The sequence below is a fragment of the Eumetopias jubatus genome, unplaced genomic scaffold (genome assembly GCF_037043125.1).
Source record: "Eumetopias jubatus isolate StellerSeaLion01/CBP00866 unplaced genomic scaffold, mEumJub1_p1.0 scaffold_11, whole genome shotgun sequence".
NCBI classification, from domain to species: Eukaryota; Metazoa; Chordata; class Mammalia; order Carnivora; family Otariidae; genus Eumetopias; species Eumetopias jubatus.
This window is the reverse complement of record NW_028274817.1, coordinates 110,049,176-110,059,373: the sequence shown is the minus strand read 5'-3', so window position 1 is coordinate 110,059,373 and position 10,198 is coordinate 110,049,176. Positions and strand designations below refer to the sequence as shown.

At 36.2% G+C, this 10,198-nt stretch overlaps 1 non-coding gene across 1 annotated transcript; it reads right to left on the bottom strand.

The window, feature by feature from the left end:
• Positions 1 to 485: 485 nt before the first annotated feature.
• On the bottom strand, positions 486 to 589 carry LOC114223644 (U6 spliceosomal RNA). Its single transcript, XR_003612207.1, has one exon. It is a non-coding gene; the product is annotated as a U6 spliceosomal RNA (small nuclear RNA).
• Between the last annotated feature and the right edge of the window lie 9,609 nt (positions 590 to 10,198).

Sequence of the window (10,198 nt, the reverse complement as noted above, 5' to 3'; positions counted from 1 at the left end):
TCATGCTTAAATGCATATTGAAACATATTATAAATTACATATTTCTATATAATGTATTATATTTAATAAAACATTGAAACTATTTTCCTTTTATTGCTCCTTTATATTACAGTTTGGATATTTTATATTTTTAAAACTTATCAATGTAAGCAGATTACATTATATATGAATTGCATTTCAGGGTAATAAAGAGGGCCTACAAAATTGTTATAAAAAGGGAACAGGTTTTGATAGGTTTGAGAACCCCCCCATGCCATCCTGCTATTTGTTTTCCCCCATCTTGTCTCTAAAAATACTGCATAATCAGTGTCATTTTTTTTGCATTTGAATTATTATATTAAATATTATTCTCATGTGATTCACTCACTGTTTTGAATATTAATAGTTTTTGTGGGGGTTGTTATTTTATTTTTTTATTTTTATTTTTTTATTATGTTCATTTAGCCAACATATAGTACATCATTAGTTTTTGATGTAGTTTTTTTTTAAATATGGAATGCTTCATGAATTTGCCTGTAATCCTTGCACAGGGACCATGCTAATCTCTGTATCATTCCAATCTTAGTATATGTGCTGCCCAAGTGAGCACTTTGCAATTTTTAATATTCTCATTCCTGTATGATATTCCATTGTAAAAATAAACTATAATTCACTTATCTATACTACTCTTATCCCCCCAGTTTCAGTAAGAAATAATTAGCATATATCACTGTATAAGTTTAAGCAAACAGCATGATGGTTTTCAGTGTCAGTTCTTGATTAACAACTTTGAATTGTAAATTAATGAAATCAAATTTAATGAAGCAATCCTGATAAATGTTTACTTTATCCTCAGGTCCAAAAATTCAAGTGTCAAGAATTTTTTCTCTTAAATATGCTTTTTACAAAATGCTTTTGACCCATTCCTTTTCTCCAGGTTTTCCCTTCTCTAAGCCATTATTATCTTACTTATGTCTTAGCCCTAATCATTATGTGTTAAAATATCTTTCAGGAGGCACCTGGGTGGCTCAGTTGCTTAAGCATCTGACTTTTGATTTCGGCTCATGTCATGATCTCAAGGCTGTAAGATTGAGCCCCGCGTCATCTCTGCACTGGGCATGGAGCCTGCTTAAGAGTCTCTCTCTCCTTCTGCCCCTCCCCCACTTATCTCCCCCCCCTTTAAAAAAAAAAAGATTTTTCAGAAAAACCCACAAGCTAATCTGTATTTTGTCCAATAGAAAACTCATTCTATAATAATCTGAGTGCTTAACACAAACTTTCTGATTTCTTATTTCATTACTTCTGTTCTTCTGCTATTAAATGTTATATCTGACTTATCTTGCCTATCACTTAAAAGGTCCTATTCCTTTCTTACTGAATGTTTAATTTTCATGATCATCTGGATTAATATCATTGCTTTGAAAGAAAGCCATCTTTATTCTATCTGAATCATCCTATATGAGTTTCATCCCAAATTATCTTCCACTACACCAGCCAAATATGCTAGGTCAAATGTTAAATACCGGGTAGGAGGGAGGTGAAAAATTAATAATCTTTTCTTCTGTTTTCAAGGGGCTTATCCTCATGGTTACACCAATCTGTATCCCCATTTCTTAATGAGAAATAGAGAAGACAACAGTATTTGTACACATAGCAGTATCATTAAAAGCCCACACACCAGCACATTAGTTTCTCACACATTTTTTTAGTTCTTAGCATCATGGTTTGACATTTTCAGAAACTCAGTAGAACCTGAAAAAAATAAGACTGAAGAGTGTAAGTGTCCAAATCCAACACTATAAAAAATGGAAATACATGCCATGAATATATTGTTGAATAAAATGAGTTGAACTGAGTGCAGTTCAACTTGCACATTTCGTTTAAATTGTCATTGCTTTCCTTCTCTGCTTACTTGCTGTTCACTGATTATATATGAATCCCAGGCCAAAGATGTAAGGTTCAAATAATAATTATTGCCTAGGGATGAGGGGGTTGTCTCAGTTTTGCAATAAAATAAATAATGGGTTTATAAAGATTACCCATATATTTGTATGTCTTTGTCTGGAACTTATGCATTAGTCCAATTTATAAGCAAAAATTATGCCATCTTAACAGATGGCCCTACATGTAAATAAATAAAAGAACAGAAAGAATTGGTAGAGATTTACTAGGGTTCCTATATAATGGCACACTCGGAAAGAAAGAATAGGGAGAAACTATATAAACTCAGAGATTAAGAAAAGCATCGCTATGCTAAGTATTAGAATTACCTGCAGAGATTAAAAACCTATACCAATGATTCTAATTTAGCTAACCTGGGGCGTGGCTTGGGTACTGGGATTTTTTTAAAAGGTCCCCAGTGATTCCAAGATACAGCCAATTTGAGATCTACCGCACTAAACAAAACCTAAAACACAGCTCTGTTACCAATCATACTTAACTGGATATTTAAGGTAAATTATTTGAAAGATAATTTTCTCAAAGCAAAAAGCAATTCTGTCAGCATAATATTCTTCACAGCTGTAGCTAATAATACACAGTTTATTCCTGACTATGATAATAACTCATTTTATCAAGATAATTTTGGTCAAAAAACTATGATGTATAATGTATTTCTTTCTATCCTCATTTTTAAAAAATCTGACATGGACTAATTAAATGCAATAAAAACAGGTACTTCAAATTGTCAGTGAGTTGCTAAAGTTCTATTAGTATGCTATAACTCTATGCATATTTCTAACTGCTAAAACTTCTATGGACATATTTTATGCTGAGAGCTTAGGCAGGGTTAGATAGGACAGCAAATAGTATCATGGTTTTCCTCAAACTATTTCGATTATTGACATAATAATAAAAGCATTTTTTTGCTTTTGTCTCATTACCCAAATCTGTATCAGTTTAAAGATTAGTCATATTATTAGCTAAGTAAAATCTTCTTTATCCAGGATGTCTAAAACAAAGGTCATTCTAAGTGAGGAAGTGTAATAGTTGTGATGTATGCAATTCTACTTCAGTTGACCCCGTATTAAAACACTGAAAGCTAACTCCCTATAAATCTATGCTACTCATAATTTGGTTTGAAACAAGCAGCACAGGCATCACTAGAAAGTTTGTTAGAAATGCAGAGTGTCAGAACCCTCCCAGACCTACAGACTCATAATTTGCTTTAACAAGATCCCCAAATGATGTACACTAAGGTTCACGTGACCACTTTGGATGATTTTTATTCACATGAAAGTCTGCATGACCACCTTGCCAAATTCTCTAAATTTATCAAGTTACCAAAATCATGCTTTAAGGAATAGTGTTGAATTTATCTAATTAATATATTCAATACCTATATTCTTCTTAGCAGCATTTTTGTACAGTTGGTCAAAAGCTAAGGGTCACTGAATAGCATACTCTATTAATCTATTTTTATCAACATATTTAAGAGGAAGATAATTATTAATAAAATGAAATGATTTAAATATATTCTCAAATGTAAATATATTAATAAAGGATATATTTATAAGTGTATTCATTTAATGTATATTCTTAGTCTTTGAAAACAAATAATATTTTTGGTAAATTGCTAAATTTGGTAAATTTGGAAAACGGGCCATTTGGTGAAATGGTCACTTGACAAATTAAGCTTTAGAGCAAATGGTATTTGGTACATTGATTTTCAGTGATCAGCCTCTTCCAGTGGATAATACCTAGCATGGCAAATCTATCAGTATTTGAACTATACTTCTCTTTTTTCACTGTGGTTTTAAAACCACATAAGCTGATTAATATTTAGGGAATATTAAGTAGGATTAAGAGCAGACCTGGGTTTGAGTACTCAATCCACTCCCTGTATGATCTTGATTAAATTATTTAACTAAGACTATGTTTCCCTAGTCCACAGGACTCTTATGTAATTAATAAAAATACAGAAGTCCCTGGTGTGTATTATTCTCCAGTTTTTATTTAAATTCCAGTTAGAAGGACATTAGGAGAAGGAAGGGGGGGAATCAGAGGGGGAGACAAACCATGAGAGACTATGGACTCCGAGAAACAAAGTGAGGGTTTTAGAGGGGAGGGGGGTGGGAGAATGGGTTAGCCCAGTGATGGGTATTAAGGAGGGCACGGTACTGCGTGGAGCACTGGGTGTTATACAAAAACAATGAATCGTGGATCACTACATCAAAAAACTAATGATGTATGGTAACTAATATAACATAATAAAATTAAATTAAAAAATAAATTCCAGTTAACATACAATGTAATATTAGTTTCAGTAGTGGAATTTAGTGACTCATCACTTCCATACAACACCCAGTGCTCATCACAAGTGCCCTCCTTAATCCCCATCACCTATTTTACCCATCCCCCTGCCAACCTCCCCTCCAGCAACCCTCAGTTTGTTCTCTACAGTTAAGAGTTTGTTTCCTGGTTTACCTCTCTTGTATTTTTTCCCCCATGTTCATCTGTTTTGCTGCTTAGATTTCACATATAAGTGAAATCATATGGTACTTGTCTTTCTCTGACTGATTTATATCACTTAGCATATTACTCCCTAGCTCTACCCATGTCATTTCAAATGGCAAGATTTCAAACTTTTTGATGGCTGAGTGATATTTCATTTTATATATATACCACATCTTCATCCATTCATCAGTCAATGGATATTTGGGCTTTTTGCATAATTTGGCTATTATTGATAATGCTGCTATAAACATCAGGGTGCATGTGCCCCTTCAAATCACTATTTTTGTATCCTTTGGATAAATACTAGTAGTGCAATTGCTGGGTCATAGGGTAGTTCTATTTTTAACATTGTGAGGAACCTCCATGCTGTTTTTCAGAGTGGCTGCACCAGTTTGCACTCCCACAGTGTAAGAGAGTTCCCCTTTCTCTGCAACCTTGCCAACACCTATTGTTTCCTGTGTTGTTAATTTTAGCCATTCTGACTGGTATGAGGTGCTATCTCGTTGTAGTTTTAATTTGTATTTCTCTGATGATGAGTGATGTTGAGCATCTTTTCATGTGTCTGTTAGCTATATGTATGTCTTCTTTGGAAAAATGTCTATAAATATTTTCTGCCCATTTTTTAACTGGATTGTTTTTTGGGTATTTAGCTTTATAAGTTCTTTATGTATTTTGGATACTAACCCTTTACCAGATATGTCATTTGCAGATATCTTCTCCCATTCTGTAGGTTGCCTTTTAGCGCTGTTGATTGTTTCTCCCTGTGAAGAAGCTTTTTATTTTGATGAGGTCCCAATAGTTTATTTTTGCTTTTGTTACCCTTGCCTCAGAAGACATATCCAGTAAGAAGGTGCTAAGGCCAATGTCAAAGAGGTTACTGCCTGTGTTATCCTCTACAATTTTTATGGTTTCAGGTCTCACATTTAGGTGTTTCATCCATTTTGAATTTATTTTTGTGTATGGTGTAAGAAAGTAGTCCAGTTTCATTCTTTGGCATGTTTCTGTCCAGTTTTCCCAACACCATTTGTTGAAGAGACTGTCTTTTTTTCTATCGGATATTCTTTCCTGCTTTAAGATTAACTGGCCATACAGTTGTGGGTTTACATCTGGGTTTTCTATTCTGTTCCATTGATCTGTCTGTTTTTGTGCCATACCATACTGTCTTGATCACTACAGCTTTGTAATATAATTTGAAGTCCAGAATTCTGATGCCTTCAGATTTGCTTTTCTTTTTCAAGGTTACTTTGGTCATTCAGGGTCTTTTGTGGTTCCATATAAATTTTAGGATTGTTTGTTCTAGCTCTGTGAAAAATGCTGGTGGTATTTTGATAGGGATTGCATTAAATGTGTAGATTGTTTTGGGTAGTATAGACATGTTAACAATATTTGTTCAAGTCTATGAATATGAAATGTTTTTCCATTTCTTTGTCATCTTCAATTATTTTCATCAGTGTTGTTTCCAGAGTACAAATCTTTTACCTCTTTGTTTAGGTTTATTCCTAGGTATCTTAAGGTTTTTGGTATAATTGCAAGTCAGATTGATTCCTTGATTTCTCTTTCTGCTGCTTCATTATTGATGTATAGAAATGAAAGAGATTTCTGTACACTGATTTTTGTATCTTGGGACTTTACTGAATTCGTGTATCAGTTCTAGTAGGTTTTTGGTGGAGTCTTTCGAGTTTTCTTTATAGAGTATCATGTCATCTGCAAATAGTGACAGTTTGACTTCTTCCTTGCCAATATGGATGCCTTTTATTTCTTTTTGTTGTGTGATTGCTGAGGCTAGAACTTCCATTACTACATTAAATAACAGTAGTGAGAGTGGACATCTCTGTCTTGTTCCTGACCATAGAGGAAACGCTCTCAATTTCTCCCCATTGAGGATGGTATTAGCTGTGGGTTTTTCATAGATGGCCTTTACTATGTTGAAGTATGTTCCCTCTAAACCTACTTTGTTGAGGGTTTTTTTAATCATGAATGGATGTTGTACTTTGTCAAATGCTTCTTCTGCATCTATTGAAAGGATCATGTGGTTCTTATCTTTTTTTTTATTAATGTGGTATATCACATTGATTGATTTGTGAATACTAAACCACCCTTGTAACCCAGGAATAAATCCCACTTTATCATGGTGAATAATCCTTTTAATTTACTGTTGGATTCAATTTGCTACTATTTTGTTGAGAATTTTTGCTTCCGTATTCATCATGGATATTGGCCTGCAGTTGTCTTTTCTAGTGGAGTCTTTGTTTCGGAATCAAGGTAATCCTGGTCTTGTAGAATGAGCTTGGAAGTTTTCCTTCCATTTTTGTTTTTTGGAATAGTTGGAGAAGAATAGATATTAACTCTTTAAATGTTTGGTAGAATTCCCCTGTGAAGCCATCTGGTCCTGGGCTTTTGTTTGTTGGGAGATTTTTTTTTTTTAAGATTTATTTTAGAGAGAGAGAGAGCATGAGTAGGAGGGGCAGAGGGAGAGGGAGAGAATCTCAAGCACAATCCATGCTGAGCACAGAGCCTGATGTGGGGCTTGATCTCACCACCCTGAGATAGGACCTGAGCAGAAACCAAGAGTCGGATGCTAAACCAACTGCTCCACCCAGGAATCTGTGTTGGGAGATTTTTGATTACTGATTCAATTTCTTTGCTGGTTACTGGTCTGTTCAAGTTTCCTATTTCTTCCTGTTTCAGTTTTACTTGTAGTTTACTTGTTTCTAAGAATTTATCCATTTCTTCCAGGATGTCCAATTTGTTGGCATATAATTGTTCATAATATTCTCTTATAACTGTTTGTAGTTCTGTGGTGTTGTTATTTCTCCTCTCTCATTTGTGATTTTATTTATTTGGGTACTTTTTTCTTTTCATAAGTCTGGCTAGGGGATTGTCAATTTTATTAATCTTTTCAAAGAACCAGCTCCTGGTTTCATTGATCTTTATTGATCTTTTCTTTTTTTTTTTTTTAGTTTCTATGTCATTTATTTCTGCTCTAATGATTACTTCCCTTCTTTTGCTGACTTTAGGCTTTAGTTGTTCTTTTTCTAGCTCCTTTAGGTGTAAGGCTAGGTTGTTTATTTGAGACTCTTCTGGCTTCTTCAGGTAGGCCTGTATTGCTATATACTTCCCTCTTAGGACTGCTTTTGCTGCATCCCAAAGGTTTTGGACCATCGTGTTTCCATTTTCATTTGCTTCCATGTATTTTTTTATTTCATATCTGATTTCCTGGCTGACTCATTCATTCTTTAGTAGCATGTTTAACCTCCATATATATACTACCCTGATACCAAAGCTAAACAATACAAGAACAAAAAAGTATAACTTCTCTGATATAAGTATTACTATTCCAACTTTCTTTTGATATCCATTTGTGTGATAAATGTTTCTCTACCCTGTCACTTTCAATCTGCATGTGTCTTTAGGTCTAAAGTGAGTCTCTTAGAGGAAGCATATAGATGGGTCTTGTTTTTTTTATCCATTCTGACACCCTATGTCTTTTGATTGGAGCGTTTAGTCCATTACATTAAAAGTAATTACTGATAGATATGTATTTGTTGCCATTTCATAACTTGTTATATCATTGTTTCTGGAGATTTTCTCTGACACTTCCTTGTCTTTGTCACTTTTGGTCTCCTTTTTCACTCAAAGAGTCCCCTTTAATATTTCTTGCAGGGTAGTTTTAGTGGTCACAAACTCCTTTAGTTTTTGTTTGTCTGGGAAACTCTTCCTGGCTGCAGATTTTTTTTCAGCATTTTGAATATATCATGCCACTTTCTTCTGGCCTGCAAAGTTTTTGTAGAGAGATCTGCAGCTAGCCTTATGGGTCTTCCCTTATAAGTTAGGGACTTACGTCTTGATACTTTTAGGATTTTTTCTTTATCACTCTATTTCCCAAATATAACTACAATATAATCCCAAATATAACTTGGTGTTGGCCTGCTTTTGTTGATTTTGATGGGAGTTTCTGTGCTTTCTGGATGAGGATGTTTGTTTCCTTCTCCAGGTTAGGGAAGTTTTGTGTTATTATTTCCTCAAATAAACCTTCTGTCCCCTTTTCTCTCTCTTCTTTTTCTGACACTCCTATGATACACATGTTATTATGTTTGATGTAGTCACTGAGTTCCCTAAGTCTGTTCTCATGATCATAGTTTGTCTTTCTTTTTCTCAGCTTCATTATTTTCCATTATTCTTTATCACTTATTCGTTCCTTCCTCTGCTTCTTCCATCCTTGTGGTCATTACATCCAGATGGTTTTGAATCTCAGTTGTTGCATTTTTCATTTCTAAACTGATTGTTTTTCAACTCTTTTATCTTTGCAGTTAGGGTTTCCCTGATGTTTTCCATGCTTTTCTCAAGCCCAGAGAGTATCCTTATGATTGTTGCTTTAAATTCTCCATAAGGCATATTACTTACATCTGTTTCGATTAGATCTCTGGCCATGACCTCTTCTTGTTTTTTCTTTTGGGATGAATTCCTCCATCTTGGCATTTTGTCGAGGTCTCTGTCTTCTTTGTGTTTAGAAAATCTGTTATGTTTCCTGCCTCTGAGAGTAATGGCTTTTTGAGGAAGATGTCATACGGTGTCCAGGGCCAGGCACTTCAGGGAGTGTCTCCGGTATGTGCTGCTTGCACTCTGCTGCTGTGTTTTGGCTGCTTTATCCCTCAGGTCAGTCCTCTGCAGAGTCTCTCCTTGCCTGCAGTGGGCAGTGTTTGAATCTTAGCCCGAGTGTGGCAAGTTTTAACCAGGCATGCTCTGGTCTGCTTATTAAATGAAACCTGATGCTATTTCCACTAGAACTGAAGACTTGCAGAACTCTATGGTCAATAGATGTGGTGCACGTGGGGGTTTCTACTGGCCTTCTAGGGACAGGGCCCACTGTGCTGGTCCTTAAGCACACTTGCCTGAGAAAAGCAGTACCAACAGCATACAGGAAGGTAGGATTTGTAAGCAGGTTATGCAGCCAGTGTGCTATTTATTGAAGTTGGTTTATGCTAAGGGACAGGGAAGGCAAATCTGCCAGCCAGCTCCTTTGTCCCCAGAGAGGGGATTCCATGTTTGCTGCTCTCATGGAAGCACTCCCAGAAGAGCGAATAATTTCCCCTCATTTATCTCAGGTGTTTTTAAGATCGCTGTTTTCATGCTCTCTGAAGCTGGGTTGCTTACCTGCCTGGACCAGCACAGTGAACTTCGGGCTCTATCCCAGCCAAGTCTGCTGATGTTTAAAAACTCCAAACTTTAGGGACCTGGTGTGGTAGGGACCTGCAGTGGTCTTCTGGGGAAGGGTCTCACCATGCTGGAACTGATGCAGGTTTGACCAAGAAGGGCAGTCACACCAGAGTACAGGGGCATGGGATTTGAAGCAAAGCAGGCTAAACAGCCAGAGTCTGGTTTAGCCACCCTCAGAAGGTATCTCTGCACCTATGCTGAGGGACAGGGGAGAGAAACGGTGCCCACCAGCTGCTTTGTCCCTGGAGAGGTGTCTCTGAGAATGCTATCTCTCACAGATGCAAGAAGAATGAACAATCTGTGTATGCCTTACACAATCCTCAGATTGTACCATCTGCTCCAGGGTTGCTTGCCTGCCTTCTCTCCAGGAGTAGGGCAGTGCCTCTGGGCTCTATCCCAGCCAAGCCCACAGACCTCTAAATCTCCAGTCTTTGAGCCTTGCTGGCTGCAAAAACTCACAAAAATCAGGCCCTCTCGTTATCTCAGCCAATGACTTTGGGGAAGTATTTTCTTTGTGTATACCCTGTGTGCTCTACTCTCTCTAACC